Below are 9,382 nucleotides of genomic sequence, written 5' to 3'. Positions count from 1 at the left end.
GATGAGGTCTTTGGGGTGGCCATGAGCATACTTCTATTCTTTTGGTAGATTTAAGCCATTTTCTGGAAGAGCATATATTTCTTGAAGTTTCTCCATTGTCATTTCTTCGTCATGTTCGCGTAATGGATTTTCTTCATTTTCCTTTTTATAAATGCTCTCCATGCTTGGTTGATTTTCTACAATATCATTACTTAAAAGATTCTTGGAAATAATATCGTTAGATTCATCAAAAACAACATGCACAGATTCTTCAACAAGTAGAGTTCTTTTATTAAATACTCTATAAGCTTTACTAGACATAGAATAACCAAGAAATATAGCTTCATCCGATTTAGCATCAAATTTTCCTAAATTATCTTTATTGTTATTTAATACAAAGCATTTACAACCAAAAGCACGCAAGTGACTAATATTAGGTTTTCTACCTTTCCAAAGTTCGCAAGGAGTTTTCTTAAGAATAGGTCTAATCATGGCACGGTTTATAACATAGCATGTAGTGTTTACAGCTTCTGCCCAAAAATATTTAGGCAAATTATTTTCACAAAGCATAGTACGAGCCATTTCTTCAAGAGTTCTATTTTTTCTTTCAACCACACCGTTTTGTTGAGGAGTCCTAGGGGCTGAGAAATTATGATCTATTCCTAAGTCATCACAAAACTTAATAAAATCATCATTTTCAAATTCTCTACCATGGTCACTTCTAATACTACAAATATTAAGATTTTTCTCATTTTGAATTCTTTTACAATGTTTTGAGAAATTATAAAAAGCTTCATTTTTGTGTGCTAAAAATAATACCCATGTATATCTAGTGTAATCATCAACACAAACAAGGGCATAAGATTTTCCTCCTAAACTTAATGTTCTAGATGGTCCGAATAGATCAATATGCAAGAGTTGAAGCGGTCTAGTAGTTGAAACGATATTTTTGGATTTAAAAGAAATTCTAGTTTGTTTTCTAAATTGACATGCATCACAAAGTTTATCTTTTTCAAAAACAATTTTTGGTAAACCTATGACTAACTCATTTTTTGAAAGCTTGGAAATTAAATCAAAATGAGCATGTCCTAATCTTCTATGCCAAAGCCAACCATTATCATTTATAGCAGATAAACATTTAATGTTAAAATGAGAAGATAAATCATGTAAATCAAACACATATACATTCTCATGTCTATAACCTACAAATAAAGTTTTGTTTTCTAAGGTATTTTCAATAGTGCAATGAGTTTTCTCAAAAATAACTCTATAACCTTTATCACATAATTGACTAATACTAAGCAAGTTATGTTTTAAACCTTCAACAAATAAAACATTTTCAATAATAGAAGAGAGATTTTTACCAATACTTCCTACACCAATGATTTTACCCTTGCTATTGTCGCCAAAAGTCACATATCTGCCATCCTTTGGTTGGAGTGTGGCGAACATAGCTTTATTTCCAGTCATGTGCCTCGAACATGCACTGTCGAGATACCATCTATCGTTACTGGATTTTGTCTTGAAACATACCTACAAAAATTTGATTTCTCAATTGGTACCCATTTTTTCTTGGGTCCATAAAAGTCAGAATTTGACACCCTTGAGATATCCTTAGGAACCCACATCTTTTTTATTTTAGCAAAAGGATTTCTTTTAATAGGACATGAAGGTGAAATATGACCTTTTGTTCCACAAAAATGACATGTGAGATGAGAGTGATTAGAAGATGCATATACAAAACCATTTTTGGCAGTTTTTACTTTTGAAAAAGGTTTATATCCAATTCCGGCTCTACCAAAAGTACGGTTTTGATTTTTAAGAATTTTATCTAAAGTCTCTCTACCTTGAGTGAACTTTGAAAGAGTAGTTTTCAAGTCTTCAATATTTTCTTTCAAAATAATTTGCTCATTTTTTAAAGACTCGTTTTCTTTTTGCAATACAACTAAATATTTTTCAGAAATTGAAGACTCTTTTTGAGTTAAAATCTCATTTTCCTTTTTCATTTTCATGGCTTCATTTTCTAAAACATTTATCTTGGAAGTCAATGATTCATTTTCTTTTCATAAACTTGAAATTACTTTCTTTTGACAATTATTTTTCAAACTAAGTTTCTTAAATTCTGCATGTAATTCATCAAAAGCTAATTGTAATTCATCAAATGTAAAGGATTCGTCATTTACCTCATTTTCATTTCCAAGTGCCATTAAACATAGGTTAGCAACCTCGTTTTTGCAAACTTCGGTTTCTGTGTCGCTTTCATCACTATCTTCTCCCCATGCTGCAATCATAGCTTTCTTTTTGTCCTTCTTGAATTTTTTCTTAAGTTCTAGACATTCTGATTTGTAGTGTCCAGGTTTGTTGCATTCATAGCAGATTACTTCAGATTTTTTGTGATTTTCTCCTCTTTGAAAATCCCTATTGTTGAAGTCTTTTCTGAAAAAATTTCGTACACCTTGTTTCTTTCTCACAAACCTTTGGAACTTTCTAGTGATGAATGCCATTTCCTCATCCTCATCTGAATCATCTTCCTTATCCTCTTGATGTTTCGAGGTGGATTTGAAAGCTATTCCTTTCTTCTTGTTGTTGTCCTCCTCTTCCTTTCCTTCTTGCATTATGAGCTCATGAGTTAAGAGAGATCCCATTAACTCATCTAGACTTAGCTTTGATAAATCCTTGGCTTCGGTAATGGCAATGACTTTTGTCTCCCAACTTTTTGGCAATGACCTGAGCACTTTTCTTACAATTTCAGCATTAGTATATATTTTTCCAAGAGAAGTTAAACCATTAATAATATCAGTAAAACGAGTAAACATTTGAGAAATAGTTTCATCAGGCTTCATTTTAAAAAGTTCATAATTATGGACTAGCAAACTGACTCTAGATTCTTTAACTTGTTCGGTTCCCTCATGAGTCACTATAAGCTTGTCCCAAATTTCTTTAGCGGTTTTACATGTGGAAATTCTATTGAACTCGTTGGCATCTAAAGCGTAGTACAACATGTTTGTAGCTTTGACATTAATTTGGGCCATTCTAGTATCTGATTCATCCCACTCATCTTCAGGTTTTGGTACCCTAAGTCCATCTATAGTTTTGGTAGGAATTTTTGGACCATTACAAATAATTTTCCAACATTCATAATCATTAGATTGAATATGTATGGTCATCCTAGTTTTCCAATAGCTAAAATTTGTGCCGCTAAATAGAGGTGGCCTATTAGATGCTTGTCCCTCGGGTAAGGAATAACTAGGGGTTGCCATGATCTACTCTAAGACGGTTAAGTCACAAAAACTAGAGTCTAGGCTTTGATACCAATTGTTATCCCAGATAGGCAACCCAAGAGGGGGGGTGAATTGGGTTATTAAAAATTTCACAATATTAAAAATAACACAATATTCAGAATTTTAATAAATAAAAAAAAACAGAATAATAATTATCAATATAAAAGTAGAAGAGATAGAGAGAGAAAATCAAACACTGCGATTTATAGTGGTTCGGCACGCCAAGCCTACGTCCACTCCCCAAGGAACCTCCTTGAGAATTTCTTTACTATCAATTGAATAAATACACCACCAAACTTGTGGATTTGGCACAGGACTTACTCTTATCTATTGAGCCTCACTCAACAATAAATGCCTTACCCTTACAAAATCTCTCACAAAAATAAGGAATAAGAATAAGTGGTAATTGAACCCACTTTTACAATAATTCTCTCACAAAGAGTAGATATGAAAGTGTAAGAATAAAAGCTAGACTTAGATTTGAAAGTGAAAGAGAAGAAAACAATTTGGAGCTCACAGAAAATTTTCTCTTCAAGTTCTTGATTTTTTTCTCCACACACAACACTTCTATTTATACACAAAAATATACCCGTTGGACGCTCCTTGCTGATGTCATGGCTTACATAAGCACGCTCCTGACGTCATGGCTTACATAAGCACGCTCCTGATGTCATGGCTTACATAAGCACACTCTTGATGTCATCGCTTACATAAGCACACTCCTTGATTTTGAATAGTCAGCAAAAGATAAAAAATAAGACTGATTTTTTCTTTTTGTTTTTTCAAACATGGAGCCACCATTTTTGTAGACAATTTAATACAAAGTTCACAACTTTCAAACAAACAAATAATTTTCTCCATCTAGTTTATAATATATATATATACACATATATATATAACTCCATCTTTTTCTTCTTGTTTGATTATAATATGATATAATCAATGTAATGTAAAAAATTTAATAGCGCACGTGATGTATTCTATTCATATTATATGCAATATATATATAATGTTCTAATCAAATATTTGCATAAAAAAAATCTCTTTAATAATATTTATGATGGATCTGAAAATATATGCCTTCTTTAAAATATTGTATAAGTTGTAGAGATTTTAAACTAAATATATTCTACCACTCCATATTAATTTTGTCAACACAAGACAACCCATCAATATTAAATTTGTCAAAATAATATAATTAATCAAAATTTTTAATCAATTTTAATTTTGTCAAAAAGTGAATAGTGATCACCCTAAATTTTTAAAAAGTGAATAGTAAAGTTTTCAAAAATATTTTTATTTTAATTTTGTCAAAAAGTGAATAGTAAAGTTTTCAAAAATATTTTTATTATAATATTTAACAAATATATATATTTTTAAAAAGATAATATTTTGTGTCAAATAATATGTATATTAAAAAAATCCAAATTGTTACAAATAATATTTTAGACATCATCAAAATTAAATAATATGATTAACAAATACTATTTTCTCTTTCTAAAACCGAATTTCAAAGCATTGCATGGCTTACAAATCTTATCCAATCATGGAATGCAATAACATAAACATAAAGGATGACAAGAGCGGATCAAGAATCTAACCTTAGAACACGAATCTAATGGTTCGATCTCTAGGGATCAAGCTTGGAAATCCACTCTCTCTCAAGAACTCTTCTTCCTCTCTTAGAGCTTCTCTCTCCACTTCAAAACAAGGATACAACAAAATGATGGGTTCTCTGTCTCTATCGGCTGACTTAACTCTCAGCTCGGACACGTGGCAACGGCTGGTTGGTTCTCTTCAAAAAGGTGATAGATTGACAAGTCAAGGCAATGACGAAGCGTATCTAACAAGCTACTCGGAATGGCACTCCGGCAAGTGGTGACATCGGCTAAGGACAAGGCTTCGGCAACTAAGGTGACAATGACCTCGGCTAGGAAGGACAACACTTGACTAAGCTGTGCCACACCTCGGTCTAGGTCATACCACTCCAGGACAAGGTCGCTCAGGTGCAAAGGTAACATCTCGGCCTAGATAATACACATCTCAGCATTGGTGATGCACACCTCGGCCTGGACAATGACATCTCAGCCGATATGTCAAAGCAAAGGTGGAGGTCAAACGAAGGGGTTCCAAGATACTTCTAAACTGAAGATGACCTCGGCTTGGAATGATCTAGGCATAACGTAACCTAGGCTTGGCATAACATCGGCTAACATAACTTAGGCTTGGCGTGACCTAGGCTTCACATCAAGGAAGGAGCAAAGCATGCAGCAACACTTAGACAGATCACATAGGCATCAAAACAAGGCAAGACAAGATTCGTGGATGCAAACTTAGCAAGACAAAGTTGTGTAAGTGAACATGATCATGACTACAACACGAATATGGATTGTTGCAGCAACTTAACATGGCAAAACATATAAACGCATGCAACATGACTAGGACATGAAATGTGGGTTGCTACACTATTCAACTTCCTTTTTTATTTAATTTCCAAATAGATCGTTAAGGTATAGTGGTTTCTGGAATGAACTTCCATTTTTAATTTTCTGCAACTTCCATTTTTATTTTTATTTTACTTCCTTTTTCAATCAAGTTTCTTTTCTACTCAACTTCTTTTTTTATTTAATTTCCAAATAGATCGTTAAGGTATACTGGTTTCTGGATTGAACTTCCATTTTTAATTTTCTGCAACTTCTATTGTTATTTTTATTCAACTTCCATTTTTATTAAATTTACTTTTCTATTAAACTTCCATTTTTATTTAATTTCCAAATAGATCGTTAAGCTATAGTGGTTTCTTGAATGAACTTCCATTTTTAATTTTATGCAAATTCCATTTTTATTTTTATTCGACTTCCATTTTTATTCAAGTCATTTTTCTATTCAACTTCCTTTTTTATTTAATTTCCAAATAGATCGTTAAGCTATAGTGGTTTCTTTAATGAACTTCCATTTTTAATTTTCTGCAACTTCCATTTTTATTTTTATTTAACTTCATTTTTTATTCAAGTTTCTTTTCTACTCAACTTCCTTTTTTATTTAATTTCCAAATAGATCGTTAAGGTATAGTGGTTTCTGGATTGAACTTCCATTTTTAATTTTATGCAACTTTCAATTTTATTTTTATTCATCTTCTATTTTTATTCAATTTATTTTTCTATTAAACTTTCTTTTTTATTTAATTTCCAAATCGATCGTTAAGGTATAGTGGTTTCTTGCATGAAATTCCATTTTTAATTTTCTGCAACTTCCATTTTTATTTTTATTCGAGTCATTTTTCTACTAAACTTCCTTTTTTATTTAATTTCCAAATAGATCGTTAAGGTATAGTGGTTTCTTTAATGAACTTCCATTTTTAATTTTCTGGAACTTCTATTTTTATTTTTATTTAACTTCCTTTTTTGTTCAGGTTTCTTTTCTACTCAGCTTCCTTTTTTATTTAATTTCCAAATAGATCATTAAGGTATAGTGGTTTCTAGATTGAACTTCCATTGTTAATTTTATGCAAGTTTTATTTTTATTTTTATTCAACTTCCATGTTTATTCAATTTACTTTTCTATTAAACTTCCTTTTTTATTTAATTTCCAAATAGATGGTTAAGGTATAGTGGTTTCTTGAATGAACTTCCAATTTTAATTTTCTGCAACTTCCATTTTTATTTTTAATCGACTTCCATTTTTATTGAAGTTATTTTTCTATTCAACTTCCTTTTTTATTTAATTTTCAAATAGATCGTTAGGGTATAGTGGTTTCTTGAATGAAACTCCATTTTTAATTTTCTGCAACTTCCATTTTTATTTTTATTTAACTTCCTTTTCCCATCAAGTTTCTTTTCTACTCAACTTCCTTTTTTATTTAATTTCCAAATAAATCGTTATGGTATACTGGTTTCTGGATTGAACTTCCATTTTTATTTTTATTCAACTTCCATTTTTATTCAATTTACTTTTCTATTAAACTTCCTTATTTATTTAATTTCCAAATAGATCGTTAAGCTATAGGGTTTCTTGAATGAACTTCCATTTTTAATTTTATGCAACTTCCATTTTTATTTTTATTCGACTTCCATTTTTATTCAAGTCATTTTTCTATTCAACTTCCTTTTTTATTTAATTTCCAAATAGATCGTTAAGGTATAGTGGTTTCTTGAATGAGCTTCCAATTTTAATTTTCTGCAACTTCCATTTTTATTTCTATTCGGCTTCTTTTTTTATTCAAGTTTCTTTTCTATTCAGCTTCCTTTTTTATTTAATTCACAAATATATCGTTAAGGTCTACTGGTTTCTAGATTGTACTTCCATTTTTAATTTTATGCAACTTTCACTTTTCTTTTTATTCGACTTCCATTTTTATTCAATTTACTTTTCTATTACACTACCTTTTTTTATTTAATTTCCAAATATATCGTTGAGGCATAGTGGTTTCTTGAATGAACTTCCATTTTTAATATTCTACAACTTCATTTTTATTTTTATTCGACTTCCATTTTTATTCAAGTTATTTTTCTATTCAACTTCCTTTTTTATTTAATTTTCAAATAGATCGTTAGGGTATAGTGGTTTCTTGAATGAACCTCCATTTTTAAATTTCTGCAACTTCCATTTTTATTTTTATTTAACTTCCTTTTTCAATCAAGTTTCTTTTCTACTCAACTTCCTTTTTTATTTAATTTCCAAATAGATCGTTAAGGTATACTGGTTTCTGGATTGAATTTCCATTTTTAATTTTCTGCAACTTCCATTGTTATTTTTATTCAACTTCTATTTTAATTCAATTTACTTTTCTATTAAACGTCCTTTTTTATTTAATTTCCAAATAGATCGTTAAAGTTTAGTGGTTTCTTGAATGAACTTCCATTTTTATTTTTATTCGACTTCCATTTTATTCAAGTTATTTTTCTATTCAACTTCCTTTTTTAATTAATTCCCCAATAGATCTATAAGATATAGTGGTTTCTTCAATGAACTTCCATTTTTATTTTTATTTAACTTCCTTTTTCATTCAAGTTTTTTTCTACTCAACTTCTTTTTTCATTTAATTTCCAAATAGATCTTAAGGTATACTGGTTTCTGGATTGAACTTCCATTTTTAATTTTATGCAACTTCCATTTTTATTTTTATTGAACTTCCATTTTTATTCAATTTACTTTTCTATTAAACTTTCTTTTTTATTTAATTTCCAAATAGATCGTTAAGGTATAGTGGTTTCTTGAATGAACTTCCATTTTTAATTTTATGTAACTTCCATTTAAATTTTTATTCGACTTCCATTTTTATTCAAGTGATTTTTCTATTCAACTTCCTCTTTTATTTAATTTCCAAATAGATCGTTAAGGTATAGTGGTTTCTTGAATGAACTTCCATTTTTAATTTTCTGCAACATCCATTTTTATTTTTATTTAACTTCCTTTTTCATTCAAGTTTTTTTTCTACTCAACTTCCTTTTTTATTTAATTTCCAAATAGATCGTTAAGGTATAGTGGTTTCTGAATTGAACTTCCACTATTAATTTTATGCAAGTTTCATTTTTATTTTTATTCAACTTCCATTTTTATTCAATTTACTTTTCTATTAAACTTCATTTTTTATTTAATTTCCATATAGATCGTTAAGGCATAGTGTTTTCTTGAATGAACTTTCAATTTTAATTTTCTGCAACTTCCATTTTTATTTCTATTCAACTTCTTTTTTTGTTCAACCTTCTTTTCTATTCAACTTCCTTTTTTATTTAATTTCCAAATAGATCGTTAAGGTATAGTGGTTTCTGGATTGAACTTACATTTTTAATTTTATACAACTTTCATTTTTATTTTTATTCAGCTTCCATTTTTATTCAATTTATATTTCTATTAAAGTTCCTTTTTTTATTTAATTTCCAAATAGATCGTTAAGGTATAGTGGTTTCTTAAAGAACTTCCATTTTTAATTTTATGCATCTTCCACTTTTATTTTTATTCAAGTTATTTTTCTATTCAACTTCCTTTTTCATTTAATTACCTAATAGATCGTTAAGGTATTGTGGTTTCTTGAATGAACTTCCACTTTTAATTTTCTGCAACTTCCAATTTTATTTTTATTTAACTTCCTTTTTTATTCAAGTTTCTTTTCTACTCAACTT

The sequence above is a fragment of the Camellia sinensis genome, unplaced genomic scaffold (genome assembly GCF_055761805.1).
Source record: "Camellia sinensis isolate YWXY unplaced genomic scaffold, ASM5576180v1 Unanchor1, whole genome shotgun sequence".
Taxonomy (NCBI): domain Eukaryota; kingdom Viridiplantae; phylum Streptophyta; class Magnoliopsida; order Ericales; family Theaceae; genus Camellia; species Camellia sinensis.
Note: the sequence above shows the minus strand (reverse complement) of the source record.